A 14,406-nucleotide genomic window follows, 5' to 3' on the forward strand; every position below is an offset into this window, starting at 1 on the left:
TGTAAATTTCCAGGCAATCACCTATCATGACAGTTGAGAGGTAGAGCTAGATATCCTGATGTTAGCCACACCAATGGATTTGAGGGAGTCTCCGTCCTCATCTTTCTCTTTATTTTTGACATAGAGTCTGTCACCCTGGCCAAACCAACTTCAGAGTCTTGGGCTCAAGAGATCCTCTTGCCTCAAGCTCCCAAATCGCTGGGACTACAGGTGCCGGCCACAACAGGTGGCTAATTTTTGTTTGTTTGTTTGTTTGTTTGTTTTTAGTAGAAATGGGGTCTCCCTCTTGCTCAGGCTGGTCTTGAAATCCTGAACTCAAGCAATCCACATGTCTCACCTTCTTTCTCTTTACCTCTTTACTTCTCTCTCCCTCCTTCTCTCCTTCTCAAGCCAGACCTTTACTTAAAAAATGACATGCTAGAGGATGACTTTCACAAATGTATGTATTCACTACAGATCTTGCTAGTCAATCGTAAAATTGATGTATCTATTTATTTACTTACATGCCCTAAATTTAACTTGTGGCAAACTAGTCTCTTGGTTATCTCCTCAAATAAAAAATGAATAAATAAATAACCTACTGGAACAACCCCTCTGCATTCTTTCATTTCTTATGATTCATTTTGTTTCATTTTTTTTTAAAGTTACCTGCCATTTTATCAGGAAATCACAGCATATAACTAATATTATAATTACAAATTTTAAGGTTCCACTAAAAACTGCCAAGCTAACTAGGAAGAAAACTCATCAGTGATGTATTCGAGGTAATTCATATTTCACATACTAAAAAATAGGCCTGAGAGCTTTGGCTCAAACCTGTAATCCTAGGACTCTGGGAGGCCGAGGCAGGTGGATTGCTTGAGCTAAGGGATTTGAGACCAGCCTGAGCAAGATGAGACCCCATCTCTAAAAATAGCCAGGCATTGTGGTGGGCACCTAAGGTCCCAGTTACTTGGAAGCCTGAGGCAAGAAGAACATTTGAGCTCAAGACTTTGACCACTCTACAGATGGTGGCAAAGTGGCACTCTGTCTCAAAAACAAAAACAAAATAAAGAAACAAACGTATACACATACACACACACACACACACACACACACACACAGTGGTCCAGGGATCTTCCTTAGATCAGGGATAAAGTTAATGATAAACCTTCGACTTGATACCAAATTTCCAAACCTCTAGGGGAGTGTTTTTTTTTTTCATTTTCTTTTTATTCTATCAAACACATATTATATACTGAGGAGAGATATTATTTAGCAAAAAAAAAAGAAAAAAGGAATTTTGAAGGAATAACTGTGAAAAATAGTAAGTCTAGTGAATAATGTTAAAATAATGGCAAGCAATCAAGCTGATAGACACCCAGAATGAAACCAAACCACATACAGACATTCCTTTCTGAGAATGGCCATTCCTCAATGCTGCCAACCTAAAAACAGGGAATATGTTGTCTTTATGGAAGGGGTCTTGGTTTCTCATCCAGACTTCCTAGACACAGAAAATAGTTCAAATGTTAATCACCTGCTAAAAGAAATGAGAATCATCTATATGTTCAGGACATATAAACCATTGAAAGAAAAAATGAAATTCCTGAAGTATTGAAGGATTTATCTAGGGACAAAGCCAGACATCCCATTTGCACATTAACAAGCAGTATGATACAATTTAATTTCATAATAGAATATAATTTGTACTTCTTTAAATTATTTTTCCCCTAAGATGCCCTAGATATAGTTAATAATTTTCATTTCCTTGTTAAAAATAATTCTGACATTTGAAGTTCCAGGAATTTGAGTAAGTTTACACCAGAATTGATAATAGAGAAAGGACCAGAAACTACGAATAATTGAACTACAATATTATGAAGGATGAAGAAATAAATATAGAGTCAGGTGATACAATGACATTTTATCTTTGTCAGTGCTGTCGATTCCTGTATTTTCCCCCAAATCTATAAAATCAATGAAGGAAAATGATATTTTGTTTTTCATCATCATAGTATAATTAAAGCAATATAATATCTGGTAGAAATACATTTACAATCTCCATAGTCACCAAAACAAAGAAAGAAGAGTAAAATATACATAATATATTTTCTAAATAAAAATGTACATTATTGAAAGTAGAAGGTAAAGAAAGAGTTAAGAAACTTCTTGTGGGATTATGAAGTGTAACAATTTTACTGGAGAGGGATTTAGCCAAATGCATAAACACATTTTAATTATTCATGCTTTCTTTTTTGAAAATCCATTTTTAAAGATTATCCTCAAGAAATGTTTGGAAATTTGAAAAAAGATATGAATAAACTTCATCATTGAAGCATTAGGTAAAATGGTGATAAATTTAAAATTATCAAATCTTTTAAGCTTTGACATTAATTATAAATTATGATGTATTTAAATGGTGGTATATAATACATCCAGTAAAATTATGTTTCTAAAGAATGTCTAAGTAGAGGGATATTATTTCCCATATAATGTTGCATTATAAATTTGGTACAATATCAAATTTGTCATACCAGTTGTGCCAAATGTTGCTGCTACAGCCAGCATACATAGAAAAAAATGAAAAATTGTATGCAGATGTTCCTTTATTTACTAAATAGTCATCATAAAATTTTATAAAATATTTTCAATATATTCTCTACACGTTGGCCACCTCTTTGTAAAATTTTGTAATAAACATTTTGTAAGTAAAAGTACATTTAGCTACAGTTTCCCATTTTCTGCATGTATGGTGACTTTAGGGGCTACATTTGGGACAACCTACATATCTGTGAATATATATACTTTGGGATGATACATAAACTAGATATGGGACACATCTGCATGTGAGATTTATAAATGTACTTTCATGGATCTGAATGAAGTGTACAGATTTCACAGATTTGTACACAATCAATAAGATGTTGAATATTATTCTTCTGTTAACTACTTCAAGCTCCTGGAGAAATGAATTTCAGTCAGGAATGTGAACTAGGTCAAGGAAACTAATGTAAATTATAATTACAGCCCACATATGTGTCCACAATATCCACAATCTCTATAATATTTTGCGGTGAATGTCATCTAGCTATTGCTAATAAGCAAAGGAGAATTGAAATGCGATTATCAGTGTTGAAAGCTTTTTTTTTCCTCTAAAGTATACTTCTATGACTGCAATTGACATAATTTTGTGCAAAGCAAAGCAGGGTAATACAGCTAGTTTGACAAATGTAGTTCCATCCTCCTCTGCAGAAACAAGAACTTTGAGTAAATAGACACCTCAAAATTTATATGGATGGGGATAATCTATTTCTACTGATAATTTAGTTCTATATTCATCTGTCTCAAGAATAAACACAGAAGGAAAGACCAAATAAAACTTCAGATACATGGAGCAGTGGTTTACACTTAGTTATTCAGTGAGGTAGTTATTCGGTTTCAACCTTTTGCAAAAAGGTAAAGATATCCTGCTTTTTCAATTAATAGAATGAGTACATGACAAACAGTAAAAAAAAGATAACTTATTTTTACTTTATGTCTTTGATGTTAAAAAGTATTGCTTTATGGTAATAAAAGCCACTTGTTTGTTACTGTTCTATAAAGGATTGACCAGGGAATTTGGTCTTACCTATACAATAAGTGCAAACTAGTGTAAAAGTTTTGGATAGCCAGGGTAATAGTTACAGGGACAGTCCAAGTAACTATGTCTCTGGTGCCGGAATAATTGTACCAAAGTCTAAGGGAAGATTCTCAGCATTTTAGCATGAGAGGTGTCTGTCTGTCTGGGGTAGAACCAAGGTGACAAAAGTCAGCTGACTGGGGGATAACACTGAAAGAAAAACTGATTTATTTATAATGAGAAATACAGCTTCTAAGGAAGCACCCTGGATACGACTAATTCATTGAAAATCTGAAAAATGAATTTGTATGTTTCCCATGATTCAGTATGTAATGTCATGTACATTTTAAAGGACATTTTCCTCAATTCCAGAATCTTTGGGAAATCTTCAGGTAGCCTTTCCTCAATCCTTGCAAGGTGGTAGGCGTCTCATCCTTCTCTTTCTCCAAAGAAGGAACGAATATTGTCGACGAGTGTATTAGCTGCATTATGCTCCCATCTACTGTGCCCAGATGTGTTTCCTCTGGATTTTAGATGCATTGTCCTTTGTGGATGGATGACTTTATTCCAGTGCAGAGAATGACTGTTCAGAATGTGTGGCAATCAGCATCCTTTTATTTTCAGGATTGATGTTTCTCACACTTGGCAGTCCTGCCATCTTCTGTATAAAGATTACACACACTTTCATATATGTTTTAGGAAATCTGTCAACTTTATAGATAAAATTGAGATTCTGGGCCACATTTTATATGCCCTTTTTCTATTTTATTGTAAAATAATGTGTATTCTGAGAATGAAATGAATATATCTTGTTCTTAGGCTTTACAAAAATTCCAGTGGCATTAAATTCTAATTTAATGATCTTTCTTTCTTTCTTTCTTTCTTTTTTTTTTTTTTTTTGAGGCAAAGTCTCACTTTGTCGCCCTCGGTAGAGTGCTGTGGCTTCACAGCTCACAGCAACCTCCAGCTCCGGGGTTAGGTGAGTCTTTTTGCCTCAGCCTCCAGAGTAGCTGGGACTACAAGCGCTCACCACAACACTTGGCTATTTTTTTGTTGCATTTTGTCTGGGGCCGGATTTGAACCCATTACCATCAGTATATGGGGCTGGCACCGTTTCATTGAGCCACAGGCACCATCCTGAATTTTTTCCTTTAATAAGTCTGTTTGGTTGGAAAGGCAACACATATTATATCATGTTATTGAAATTCTAGTTTATCAACTTAAAGGAACCAAAGAAAATTCCAAATGTTATTATATTTTAAGGCTCTTCTGATGAAATCTCCTGTTTAACGTTTTTTTTATATGTGTTGTCAAGGTCTAAGAAAAAATGTTAAACATTGTCAATAACCTTTCTTTGTTGGCAGGGAGTGGTACGGGCAGGGTTTGGAAAATAGAATTAGGAAGCTATTTGAACTCTCTCGAACAAATATTTACTCATTTATGTCAAGTGTGGAAAAGTGTTAACAATGAATTTAACAGAGCATTTAGCAGATGTGGAGAATTTTCATTTTTAAATCATTTTTTCAGAAAGAATTTTTAAGAGCCCCGAAGCAACATTAGTCCTGCCTTCTTGCAAACTGTTAAACATGTTTGAGATGAAATAAGCTCAGTATTGATGTAGCAGTGTGACACTAACCTCCAAATATTACTGTAACTGATATAGAAATAATATTATCTCCATGAATGGTTTTTCAACTGGAAAAACAGCATTAAAACTGCGATTGTATATCTTATGCGTTATCTAAGAGAAAATTTTGCATTGAAATGAGTATGAAATTATGGCCATGGGCCTAGGAAAGCCTAACTCCATAGTTCTTGATAAAGCAACTTTTTCTAGTGAAAAGGATGTATGTAGCAGTACAATAAGGTGAAATAAAAGAAGTTATACTTTACTGTTAAGTGATGCTACACACCCGGTTATATCATGGATATAATAGGAGCTAATAGGCGTTTGGCTTTCCAGGCATAATTTAGAAGATGATATTGACTTTAAGGCAATGAGGCATGAATTTATCAAATGCAAGAAGATTCCTTCTTTCTGTATTGTACTGATATTTATTTTTATTATAACTGTAACTCTCTATAACTGTAATTGCTCTACTATGTCTATTGAAAGACATTTATTCTGTCAATCTGTTAAATAAATGAATTGCATAAATGCACTTCCCATCTACTTAGTGTCTGTTAGTTATAGTTTGCCTTTTGTGGTCTTGGTTTCTTGCGTACATATTGGATCATTTTGTATTATCTATTTTGTTTTCTATTTTAGGTTTTGTTAGATTAGAGAAGATTCTGAGGCCTGATCTAGCGGTCTGGCCCACCTCCCGAGCAGGCTGCTCTCTGGAGCAAAGGCTGTAACATTTCCCAAGAATGCTCTCATTGCTCTCGGAAGACTGTCCACAGCCACCATTCCATGGCACTTTCCTAAACACTCACACACGTTCCTGTCTTGTCTTCATCCTCACCCTCTCCTGGAATATCCGTCATCTACATTTCTTTTTGTTTCTCTGTCACTTTCTTCAGGTCCTGCCTGAAATTTCTCCAGCGCCACCATAATTTCCTAGCCTCTGTCCACATTTACCACTGTTCTCTACCCCTTCAAAGTTGCTATTCCCTCCTCTGACTGTTCCGATTCTCAGCCATTTTTACAGCCACCTAACACTTCATGCATTTTACTTACTTTTTGATTACCTGTCCTTCTTCTCAGATGGCATCTCCTAGACAACAATGAGGATTCCAGGTTATATCTCTCAATAATATGCATATAGTATATTGGATATTGGAATTTACACGTGAGACTTATGCAAGAGTCACCAGCTTGTAGCAACACTTAAGACTCCAGTTGCTCCATTTTCACAGTCCAGGGCACATAACAATTATTCAATAAATTATTTCTAATAGATGCATAAATTGCTCTATTTTAGTTTTAAATAGTCTTTTAGTGCAAAAGCAATACATGCATCTTTATAAAACCCTTCCTTTCATGTGCTATCATGTGCTCTCTTTTTGTGAAAAATGGCATATTCCTTTACATCAGCAGTTCTCAACCTGTGGGTCACGACCCACAGGAACTGTATTAAAGGGCTGCGGCATTAGGAAAGTTGAGAACCACTGCTTTAGATGCATGTATCCATGAGTGCACATATATGTGTATATATGTGCTTATAGTTTTATAAAGAAAAAATACTAAATTAAGGTGGAAGTACATCTTAGAAATTAACACATATGTGTCTATCATAAATTTTTATAAGAACAATATATTCCATTTTTGTATGTATGCCTAATAAATTGCTTATTCTATCTAGGACCTTTTTGTGGAAATTTGATATAATTTTATTTATAATTTATATAATTTTTAAATTTATATAATTTTTATTAATGTATAATGATTAGATGATTTATTATAATTTATATAATTTATAAATTTATATAATTTTTATTAATGCATAATGATTAGATGATTTCAGATGTGATAGCCCTCTGTACAGAGACAAGGAACAGTGGCAATATTAAATAGAATGATGAAGAAAGACTCTCTCTGATGATGTTTGAGGCAACATTTGAAGAAAGCAAAGGAATAAGACAAAAAGGAATCTAGGAGACAGAGATTCTGAAAGTGGGAAGAACTAGAAAAATCCTTCCTGTGTTCAACAGAAGCAGGGTAGCTTTTCTGAAAAAAAAAAAAAAAATAAAAGGAACACTCCTAGGAAATTGGAAGATGCATGTTTAAGAGAATGATATCTTAAAGAAAAATAGAGATTACTTGGCTTAGCAAACTTATTTTCTATTTAGAAAATACGCACAAATAATGGCAGGGAGAGGGGAGACGGGGGGGAGGGTGGGTGGAGGGAGGGTGATTGGTGGGACCTCGCCTATGGTTCATCCTATAAGAGTACATGTGAGTCTCTCTAAATGTAGAATATAAATGTCTTAACACAATAACTAAGAAAATGCCATGAAGGCTATGTTAACCAGTTGGATAAAAGCACTTCAAATTGTATAGAGAAACAATACACTGTACCCCATGATAGTATTAGTGTACACTGTTACGATTTAATAAAATATATACAGATATAAAAATAAAAAAATATAATATTTTGGGTAAAGTGGTTTCTACCACCTCCTCCATAGCTGGTAGTATATAAATTAATAACCATATTAAGTAAAGAGGTGTAAATTAACTTATCATGAAAAGGGAATGAACACATAAACTTTCCAAGTATATCCTAAACATTAGTTACAGAGAAAATACTCAAACTTGAAGTTTTCTGAGATCAGAATCTGTGAACTCTTATCAGCTGATGCATGTGAGAACATTTAGGCATTTGATTAGACTGACATGCATGTGTTTCTGCAGGAAGGCTGACATCAGCCAGCCTGACCATGTGATGGACACACCTCGATTTGTCTTGCAGAATCTCTATTTTCTAATTACTTAAAGCTAACACATTCTTTCTGTTATTTTTTTCTATTAATACAACATGGATTTACATTGAACACATTATTCTAAGTGAAAGGAGCCAGACAAAAACCCACATATTGTGTTATTTTATTTATGTGAAATACATAGAGATAACAATTAGATTAGTGCCTGCCAGAAGTGGGAGGGGAAAATGGGTAATGACTGCTGGTAGCGGGGTTTTCTTTTCTTTTTTATTAAATTAAATCAGAAACACACACATCATGTGTACATTAGTGCATTTATGAGGTACATTGTGCTGATTTCATATAGAATTAGGACATTCTTTTTGAACAATCCTTTTCTCTACAGGGGCAGCTGGATGGTCACTGTGATAGATTTAAAAATGTATACATAGAAAAAGCTGACTAAACCAATATCTGTCTAGGATTTTTTAAAAATCAGATTTCTAAGAAAAGAACTGCTCTTTTCAGAGCAGATAAACTGATGAGATATGAATACTGAGATACCATTGTGGCTTACTATCCAGGGGAAAGTTTGTGCAAAGTGTGGACGGAAAGAAAGTCCTTTGCTCTTGTTTGAGCAACTGTTCCCAGATAATCCAAACTCTAACATATAGAATTTGTCACATCCAGGATTGAGAAACCATAAAAATTACTTCCTTGTGTTTTACCCCTTCTCTCTGTCCCTTCCCCTTTCCCTCTTCCTCTCTCTTTCTTTCCCTTCTCTTACAGACTTTTCTTTTCTTTTGTGTTCTTTTCATAGTTGCAGTTATCATTGTTGTTTTAGCTGGGCTGGGCTGGGCTGGGTTCGAACCCGCCAGCCTCACCCTTGTGGCTGGCACCCTGCCCACTGAGCTTTGGGTGCCACCAGGGTTACAACTTCTCAATTGACTCTTTGTCACTTGCAGCAATGTGTCCTAATTAAAATGTTTTAATCTGTCTATTGTTTAATGTGGTATAATATTCACTTTATATCTGTGCCTAGAATAATTTCTATGAAATAAATATTGCCCCCAACCAAAGGGATTTGCTGACGATCCAATCCACTCTTAGCCTTCTGGATATAAAGTTTCTGCCCCTTCAATGTGACTTTTTTGTATCCCCCCAAGATAACCTCAGAAGCCCATCTTACTCCTGTTATTAGCAAGGTCTTGAGTCACTATAACCAATTTAATAACATCTATTAAATTATTCATACATGGCTAAATTTAATATTTATGAGAAACTTTGTAAGTACTAGGCCCTTTGCGTGGCACCAGGAGTAAAAACTTTTAGACTTTGGTCTCAATGATTTGCAGTGCGCAATTAAACGACTTCTATTAAACTACTAGAAAACAGAATAATATGGCAAGATGGATTGTTAAAAAGGGAGGGAAGAGGAAAGTTTATTTTTTAATTTGGGGATGTGACTCAAACATTGATTCTAAAAATAAAGATGCCAGGGACCTGCATTACCAGTAGTCCTGGCAGTTGGAAAACACTCAATTAGCATTTGTTGAGTGGATGAAAAGGGAATGAGTGAAAGATCCATTATGGGAAAAAGTTAACTACACTTTCATCACAGTCCTTGATTGTCTCTTTGCCATCTGTTGGTTCAGCCATGGTTAGAGAAAGAGGAAATGAGGAAATGATATTCTGAGGCTTCATTTAGCTTTTGCATTAAAACATTAATTCATTTCATTAATTTTATATTTATTTATTTTGCCTTGCATGGTATGGAAACGGCTGTAATCACCCTTGGAAAAAACAAAATGGTTATCAATAGGCATCAAAATAAAATTATCCAAAAACCCTGCCTGTTTTCTATTCTGTATTTTCACCTCAGCAGCAGAAAATGCAAGGCTTCTGTCATCGCCAGTTTCTGTCACTGAAGGTAACAGCAATGTTTGGGAAATGGTTCAGGGAAAATAAAATGAATCCACTGAGTTCTTTGTTTTACTTATTTTACTTTGATATTTTATAGCCTGCAACTTCATTTATGGAACTATTTATCATTTAACAATATACTCTAAGTGATGTAGCAAGGTGTTATGTAATGAGAACATATAACCATAATATTTTAGTTGCTTTAACTTTGAACTTAGGCTTGGAAAACATGCTAAGACATTGGAAGGTGGAATTTTTAGGGAATACTGACTCAAACATTCCCAGTGGGTTGTGGGGTAGGTCAAACATTCTCAGATGTCTTTGAAGGGGTTAAATTAATAACTATGTCCATTCTGATTAATATTAGATCATTTAAATCTATTTGCTAAAGTAATATTTTCTGTTTTGTGCAAAAAAGAACTTTTAAAACATTTCTGAGTCTGAAGCTTTTTTTTTTTAACTTTATTACAATACTCAGTTTATTTCACATATATATTTTGGTCTCCCCACCACTTCCACCAATGGCCACCACTACGACTATGTCCTATCATAACATTCCACACATACTCTGGCTACCATGTTTAAAAACTAAACAGGAATTTTGGACAACTCATTCTTGACAATGCAAACTGGACAACATTTATCAAAAATGGTAGGAAAATGGTCACTCTGCAATATAAAAAGGACAGCCAGATATCAACTGTTATAGAAATGAAAAAAGAAGAAAAATTTAACAAACCACTTAAACTATTTTCTCATAGAGACTCCCTCCACTGCCAGAGATCCTGAACAGCCTCCTGGTCAGTCATCTGGAAACAACACTTCACCGAATTGGTGAACTTGGCTTCCTGTTCGAGAAGAGAACCACCATTTTCTCTATTTGCTTGAATTTTTGCCTTGATGTTGTCTATAGAACAGGGTCCTTTTGGTATTTTATGGTTTTTATTTCCTGGTTTTTTTGAAGGATTCTTGACCTTCTGATCTCAGTGTTGATGGTTTTGAATCTTCTCCACTCTGGTTTGAATTTTGTGCAATCTTGGCTGGAGCATCTCATATAGATTTCCTCACTGGAGCTTTTTCTTCCGTTGCCTCATCATCAGAATCATCATCATCGTCCTCATCATCACTGGGTCTTCATCATCATCATCTTCAGCAGCAGCAGCAAGTTTTACTTTTTCTGCAGAGCTCTGCTACCTCCTCCAGAGGCAGGTCGCTTTCCAGACATACTCAGGAGCGTCACATCCTCCTCCTCTTCATCTTCAGACTCTGCATCTTCTTCACAGCTACAATGTGCTGTTCACTGATATGCACAGGCCCTGACCCACACTGCAACCGTAAGACCTCAGGAGGCATGATTTCAAAGCCCCTAAGAGAAACCATCAGCTGTACTGACATTTTCCAATTTCCAGTGCTGCTTTAACTGGACTGCCTTCATAATTCACCGCCTCTGTTTCAACAATATGCAATTCATTCTTTGCACCAGCCCCTAGGTTGACCGTTCTTCAAGATAATTGGTGCTCCTTTTTGTCATTATCCACCTTAAAGGGATAATCTTTGTCACCCCTTAGTTCACAACCAAAGAGATGGCTCTGAGGCCTCAGGGGCCTCATGTCCATGTCCATCAACTGTTCCATGTGGTGGTGGCCCATGCTCAGGTGGGAGGGAAGGCAGATGGGGTAAATGACAGCAGCTCCAAAGAACAGCTGCCCAAGCATCTCCATTTATGTTACTTCCTAATTTATCTATTTTTTGCCTTGAATTTACATTTGTTAAAATAATACATTGCGCTTACAGTTAGAGTGTTCTAAAATTTATGAAAATTAAAGAAATATCACCATTGAAAACATGGATTTCAGCCTTTCATATCGGTATTTTTAACTCACTTCTCTCAAGATTGCAGTTTTATTGCAAAACATAAAGTAAAGAAGGATGGAAGAGAGGAAAGAGGGAAAAATAAATTTTGTAGTGGAGAAGGTTGTAAACGCAGTGGGGACGTTCTGCTCCTCCTCCTATCCCCTCTATGCAACTAACCATGTAATTTTTTATTCTTGTAAAATAGGAAGGATTACAGGGCAGGTTTAGTTTAAAGAACTATTTGTGCTTAGTTTTAAGAAAAAATGTAATTAAAGAGAGTATTTCTCTTTCCGGCTCCCTCAGTATCTTTTCAGAGCCAGCAGCCCCCACAAGATGCTGTTAGATCCAACCCAGAAGATATCCTGACAGGTTTATTTGGGGGCTGCAGCGTCCACTTCCAATGGTGTTTTTATGGAGCTGTTGTAACAAACACCACAGGTTGTCTCTGCTGATTCACCAGAAGAAGTGATTTTTAATTTCTGGTCCTTTGAATCTCACTCTCCTAATTGGACTATTGGAAAAATATTACTCCTCTTAAAGGCTATAGGGAAAACCAAATGATCTAGCAAACCAGTGGCAATTGAGTTTTAAAATATACTAATCACTTTGCAGGTTGTGTCCTTGAGGTAATCCTACTGCACAATACAAATCAAACCGTAGATTTTAGTCAGTGTCTTTAGAATATTATTTCATATGATAAAAGAGGAGCAATAATAGGAAAGAATCAGATGAAGAGTTGCATGCCAACTCCATAGCCCTGTGCCTGTCTTGTCCTTAATTTATTTTTGTTATTTTTTTTTCTACCGCATAGCACCTTAGCAGCACAGACTTCTAAGCAATATGATAGGGTTTGGATGTGTTCTTTTCACCCATTTGCATAGATGGGATGTAGCAGTGCATGTGAGGAGAAACCATTAGAGGTTTTGTTAGATGTTATTAGAGACTTAGCTGGAGATAACTAGTAGTATGTTAGATGCATAACACTGCCCTTCAAGACATGGGTGCATCAGACTCCAAGAGAATTGATACTCTAAACCAATTGGGAGTTTTTGATGCAGAAAGTTTATTCATGACAACTAATCAATGTGGGAGATAATCCTGAGCTGGGTACATATTCATTCCACCTGCCACCAAATCTCATCATATAAGCTATTGGGTCTTCTGTGCAAACTGGCTAGTAATTCCTTTTTAAAAAATGTTTTTAGGCATGATCTCATTCTGTGACTCAGGCTGGACTGCAGTCACACAGTCACAGCTAAGTGCAACCTCTAATTCCGGGGCTCAGGTAAGCCTACCATTTGGGCTTCCACAGTAGTTGAGACTACGGGCATACCCCACCACTCTGGGCTAATTTGTTTTCTTTTCAGTACAGACAGGATCTTTCTATGCTGCTAAGGCTGATCTTGAACTTCCTGTCTTCAAGCAGTCCCGCTGCCTCAGCTTCTCAAAGTGCTGGGATAGCAGGTGTGAGTCACCACAACTGGCCAAATTGCCTTGTAATTGCAACACCCCCTTTTATATTCGTCTATTTGTTAAAAAGTATGTGAGATACTAAAGAAGAAAATAAACCCCAAATTAATACAATAATAGGCAAATATTTTTATATACAAAAAAAACACACATACAAATACATTGTTCCAAAGCTTAAATGGCTCTATAATTAAAGCCTCATTAATAACTAAAAGATCATAAAGAGGAATATTGGAACAACAACAGAAAGAGAAGATAGTCACAAAAATGAATAAATGAATGAATTTCCTCACTGGAACTTTGAGAACACATGAAATGCAAATATTGCTAAAAAAAAAAATGACATCATCTCCTATAGGGACACTCCCAATAGTGATTTGATCAAGATTTTGTAGCAATAAAAAAGGAGAGAAAGAATATAATGACAGCAATACCCATAGTACTTCTAGAACATGCCAGTACGTTGGTGGTGCAATGAATATTCCCATCATTGCAGAGATCATTAGTCTTTGCAAGTGGTCAGCTTATAATCAGGTACACGAGGAAAAATGATAATAACAATAATAATAATGGTCTGTTGCTAAGTGATTTTCATTTAAAGTAACCTTTTAAAAATAGAGTAATATACCTTCCTTATTGCCATAATTGTCAGAATGCCAATATAGTTCCAAGAGAAAAGCCTGTTTTCTTAATTTATTGGCACCATGTATAGTATAATAATGGCAGATTTTAAAATCAAAAGAATGCTTCATTTATCAACCCAAATAAGGGACAGCTGATGTAACAAGCAGCTGTTGGTTAATCATCTAGAAGCATCAAAAGATGTGTTTATAGGAGAAAAATAGTATGTTATTTTCCCAACCCAGCACATAGCCTCATATTCTTAGAATTAATGTCTACAACCTGCTGAATAATTTTGAAGATGTTTATATTTGCAAACAAAATGACATTTAAAAATAGATTTTATAATGCAAAATTTATTATTTTGCATGCATACTGAAGTAGTACAATGTTTTTTAAATATAGCTATCAGTTAAATTAAAATAAATTAATTTATTTTTGTGGGTAATGTGCATACCATGGATTATTGATACACTTTTATGGCCCCAAATCTCCTTCCAATGGGCAAAAAAAAAAAAAAAAAAAAAAAAATTAAATATAAAGCTAAGATAATTCTGACCAAGAAAAAAGAA

General features: G+C 35.3%; 1 pseudogene; it reads right to left on the bottom strand.

Annotated features, from left to right (window-relative positions):
* Positions 1-10,644: 10,644 nt before the first annotated feature.
* LOC100960950 lies at positions 10,645-11,523 on the bottom strand (annotated as a pseudogene).
* Positions 11,524-14,406: the final 2,883 nt, after the last annotated feature.

The sequence above is a fragment of the Otolemur garnettii genome, unplaced genomic scaffold (assembly GCF_000181295.1).
Source record: "Otolemur garnettii isolate 467f Iridium unplaced genomic scaffold, OtoGar3 scaffold00150, whole genome shotgun sequence".
NCBI classification, from domain to species: Eukaryota; Metazoa; Chordata; class Mammalia; order Primates; family Galagidae; genus Otolemur; species Otolemur garnettii.